Here is a 5,188-nt window from a genome sequence, read left to right on the forward strand (position 1 = left end):
TCTAGAAAACATATATTTATCCTTTTTATATATTTATTATAATAAATGCCATTTAGCAGACACATTTTTTTTATCCAAAGAGACTTACAGTCATACATTTTTAATGAATACGTTTCCCCAGGAATCGAACCCACTGTCTCGGCGTTGAGCTACAACTGAGCTACATATTTGGACACAAATACAGTGAGTACACCCCAAACATTAGGAACAGCTTCCTGATATTGAGCTGCACCCGCCCAACCTCATTTCCCCTCAGAACAGCCTCAATTTGTCAGGTCATGGACTCTGCAAGGTGTTGAAAGCGTTCCACAGGGATACTGACCCATTTTGACTCCAAACATTCCCAAAGTTGTGTCTGGATCTCCTTTCAGTGGTGGAACATTCTTGATACACACAGGAAACTGTTGAGCGTGAAAATCCTGCAGCGTTTAAGTTTTTGACACAAAAACACGGTGCACCTGGCACCTTCTACCATACCCTGTTCAAAGGCAATTAAATATTTTGTGTTACCCATTCACCCTCGGAATGGCACACATACACAATCCATGTCTCAATTGTCTCAAGGATTACAAATCCTTCTTTAACCTGTCTCCTTACATTCATCTACACTGATTGATGTGGATTTAAATAATTACATCAATAAAGGATCATAGCTTTCACCTGGATTCACCTGGTCAGTCTATGTGATGGAAGGTGTGCTTAACGTTTTGTCCACTCAGTGTATATTAATGGAGATAAGCTTTCACATCCCAGTTTGTAAACCACATTTTCATTTTCACTATGAAGTGAGTTATTAGCAACTTTTCCACATTCCACTGATGTTTGGGAAGTGGCATGTCTATCCCGTCGTGGAGGGTATACTGAAACACTGTGCAACACACACGTGTGCAAATATTACCACCCAACCACCCACCGATGTTCTAACCCATTGTGTTACATCTAAAGTGTGAATTAGCCTAACCCAGTCTCTACCAAACACAAACACACACATGCCACAGCATGTTCCGTGAGTGAGAAGTAATGCCTTCACTGCTGTGTCTCCCAGTCTACGGCTTTAAATGGTGCGCGCGCGGCGGTGGTGTTGAGGAGAGGAGAGACCAGGAGAGGGCGGGCTGTGTGTGTGAACATCCCGTGACCGGCAGCCAGTCTCACGGAGCTAGCGCGCCGCTCTTGTGATGCACTGTGGCGGAGATCGACAGGAGAGGAACGGAGGAAAGAACATCCAGGTATAGCCCCAGTTTAACGGCTATTACAGTGTCGGGAGTCTCGTTCTCATCGGCCTGGTTTTTGTTCAGTCTACTCTGTATTTTACCGACCCGGGATAACGTCCGGGATTTAAACGTTATCGGAGTTTATTTGTCGGATTATTATGCTTTGGATATTATCTCATAACTAAGGTCAGTGGTGCTCTCTATTCGAATGCCAAAGAACTCTTGTCATTACTAACGAAGCATTCCAAATCGTTCTAATCGTTCGTTAGGAACGAATAGACTAATATTTGGGTTGGAATGGGGATGTTTGGTTGACATTTTCAAGTTTCGGCTGTTGACAGTCTACTGAAACAAGTTGGACGTGGAGAAAGTCGGCATGTTGTCAAATCTAACGATTCAAAAGTAGGTACTGCAATAGGCTATATTATCAATCGACCGGAAACACAAGACCATGAATGATATCGACGCTAAATCGAATAAGGTCGCTACCTGCTGCAGGGTGGTTTATTGGTATGAAGTGGGGGAATTCCGGTCATATCGGCCGGTCATATCGGCTTGCTCCCCATTCCGCGTTCAAGAAGTCCAGGGTGACAAGCCCCCAGGACGGATCGAATTATGATCACGTCGCTCAGCTCGTGGCCACTGCCACTTTCCGGTCCCATATTCAATATTAATAATCAGAAAAATGTATATTTATCAAAAACAGAGCGTTAGGACATTATAAAGGGTTTAAGCGACGCTAAATTAACGTTTGCTTTCTACAACTCTCGTTCTCACCTTCAAAGTAGTGTTGAAAAATTGATACGGGTGTCAGTGTCTTACGACTGCCAGCGTGCACCGGGTAATGTAAAATGTCAATGACGGTTCAGAATAAACACAGCCATTCTACGCATAACCGGTTTGGTTGGCATAACAATTAAACTAAGTTTAGGAATATATATTCTGGTTTGACAGTGTAAACTAAAACAGACATGAATCGCTGCTTTAGCATTTGATATGGGGACATGACCTTCTACGTTCCAATGATAGCCTTACGCTGCAGACACCTTGTTGGAGACCAGACATTTGGTATTCCCACTTTTCCATCTCAAATCGTATTTCTTACATGCACATTTTAACGAAATAGACTAATTTAGAAAATAAATCTACGAGAAGAACGCGTTGTCTCCATATCGACATTTTTTTTTTTATCACAGACATAGTTGTTCATTTGTAGCTATTACATATGATAAAACATAACATACAACCTGAAACAATTATATAAATACGTTAGAGTAACATGTTTATTGTCATGTGAGTCTGTAGTTGGAGTGTAAAAATAACGCAGGAAAAGGATGTTTTTTTTTTGACGTGGTTGAATTCGTTTGGTATGAAATCCAAAATGAGCTGGTGAGCTCTGCAGAGCGTCAAGGGAGGGCGTTTTTGGAGTGCAGATGAGCTACAGTACGTTTCGTATGACATTTATGAACATGCTGGTGTTTTTTGTCGTATGGATTTTGATATAATCAATATCTAACAGTTTTTATATTTATTTTTTAAAGACTAAACGAATTAGCACTAGTCATATAATACCCATGAATCAACTCTCCGCACGTTTTATGTTACGTCATGCATTTAATATATATATTTTTTTTCATCGTTTCGTGTTTTAAATCATAAACAGGAAGATATGTGGCCTAAAGTGTAAAAAGACTTCGATACATTTCTGTAAAAAAAAAAAAATTATAATGTAAGATATCACAAAATTTGGGTTAAAATTGTCACATTTTAAACCTAACGTTTTTTTCCAATAAAGGTTTGCTCAGCACCTTCACCAGTCATGGTGAAATAAAACACTGCACTTTAACAGCAAAAGAGGCGACGTGTGTAGTTTATCATTGTGCCACACATTCAATGTGTCGGATTTACAGTGTTAATAGGCTTAGTGAATACATCAGAATGCAGGGAAACTCCTAATCAGTTTTTTTCAACGTACAGACATATGACTTAGAAATGGGCGTGACCCCTATGAAACGTCTCTCTCTCTCACACCACAAGGCCTAAAGCTAGCAGCTATGCTCTCCATTAGAATGATCCTTTGAAATACAGATAACTGATTCTAGCTATGTTTAATTTTATTGGTACATTTTCAAATCATGATTAATAATTTGAAAAAAAAATATATTTCATTCAGCTGTTTTTTTTCCCTCACAAAATACATCCTATTTTGTTTGAAACAATAATGTTTTTCATGGATGTTATTCCACTAATATTAGGCCTAAATTCCTGCAAAAATAAAATATTATAGCCCAATATACAACGAAAACGTTTTGTTATTCAATCATTTCAAGAAAATAAATAGACCCTATTCGAGAAGAAAATGTGAATTAAATGTCTGAGTGGTTTTTTGTGGTCGTGTAAACCATACTGATTCTCTGCCCTGGTTATCTGTGGTGGTGGTGGGATTTAGCGGTAGTGGCTGCAGGGCGCACGGCTGGCGTTGGTGCGAGGTATAATTTGGCTGTCCTGCTTTCTGGGCGCTGGTTGGTGGACGATTAACTGCTCTGACAAATCAACCGAAAACGGCCAAAGGGTTCTCAATGTAACGTTAATCGGTATGGGCGGGAGAGGGAACACAATATTTCTCACATAATACTACTCACAATATTAATGAGAATGTTCTTTTATTTTCTTCTGTCATTTCTATATGGATAAAAAAACACACAAATATTTCGATGTTTTTTTTCTTGTCGGATGATTTATAAAATAGTTTCGGCAGATAAATATAAAAATGTTAGTCTATTATATTGTTCTTGTTGAGTACGTCACAATCACACGCAATTTAATGCAGATCAAAGCAACAACAACAAAAAAAAACATTTAAAGGCGTGATTAAAGATACAGGGGGGAGGAAAAATTATCTCTAGTTTTATCAATTCGGTCATGCCTTTCTAAATAAAACGAGGTCCAACAGCTCACAGTAATTGTATGTGCCCGAAAAAAGGTGCTGCAATTTACTCTGACTGAGCCTGTATAGGCCTGTGTGGTGAGAATGTGTTTGTGTGTATGCGCGAGCGTGCGTGCGTGTTGATGTGTGTGCGTGTGTGTAAAAAAACGGTGCACAGAATCACCCAGAATCCAAATTCAGGGTGAAAGAGATGAACCTATAATAATTATAAAGCAACAGTAAAAAAAACATAGACCTACATATCAAACAAACGTAATAATAATAACACAATATTCATTTATAATAATTACATTTTTTTAAGTTCTACTGTTATGAAATTAAAGATATGCGCATTATACACTGGGGGTAAAAAACATAAAATCCACTTCAATCAGTGTAGATGAAGGGGATGAGACGGGTAAAAAAAAAGATTTTTAAGCCTCAAGACAATTGAGACGTGGATTGTGTATGTGTGCCATTCAGACAAAATATTTAAGTTCCTTTGAACGGGGTATTGTAGTAGGTGCCAGGCACACTGTTTTTTTTTTGTGTGTGAAGAACTGCAACGCTCCTGGATTTTTCATGCTCAACAGTTTCTAGTGTGTATCAAGAATGGTCCAGCACCCAAAGGACATCCAGCCAACTTGACACAACTGTGGGAAGCATTGGAGTCAACATGAGCCAGTATCCCTGTGGAACGCTGTCAAAACACCTTGTAGAGTCAGTCCATGGCCTGATGAATTTAACCTGTTCTGATGGCAAAAAAGAGGTGGGGTGCAACTCAATATTAGGAAGCTGTTCTAAATGTTTTGTAGAGTGTATACTGGGTCTATCCCCAGACATTGCTACGGAGTATACTGGGTCTGTCCCCAGACGTTGCTACGGAGTATACTGGGTCTATCCCCAGATGTTGCTACGGAGTATACTGGGTCTATCCCCAGACGTTGCTACGGAGTATACTGGGTCTATCCCCAGACGTTGCTACGGAGTATACTGGGTCTATCCCCAGACGTAGCTATGGAGTATACTGAGTCTATCCCCAGACGTTGCT

The 5,188-nt window shown here is 39.6% G+C and overlaps 1 protein-coding gene across 1 annotated transcript in view; it reads left to right on the forward strand.

Annotated features, from left to right (window-relative positions):
* Positions 1 to 1,043: 1,043 nt before the first annotated feature.
* Positions 1,044 to 5,188, forward strand: part of LOC139563439 (neurexin-3a-like) — a 650,445-nt gene continuing 646,300 nt past the window's right edge. The window contains exon 1 of the mRNA XM_071382111.1: positions 1,044 to 1,397. The gene's annotated coding sequence lies outside the window, so the exon portion shown is untranslated. The remainder of the gene's footprint in view (positions 1,398 to 5,188) is intronic.

Source organism: Salvelinus alpinus, chromosome 34 (assembly GCF_045679555.1).
Source record: "Salvelinus alpinus chromosome 34, SLU_Salpinus.1, whole genome shotgun sequence".
Taxonomy (NCBI): domain Eukaryota; kingdom Metazoa; phylum Chordata; class Actinopteri; order Salmoniformes; family Salmonidae; genus Salvelinus; species Salvelinus alpinus.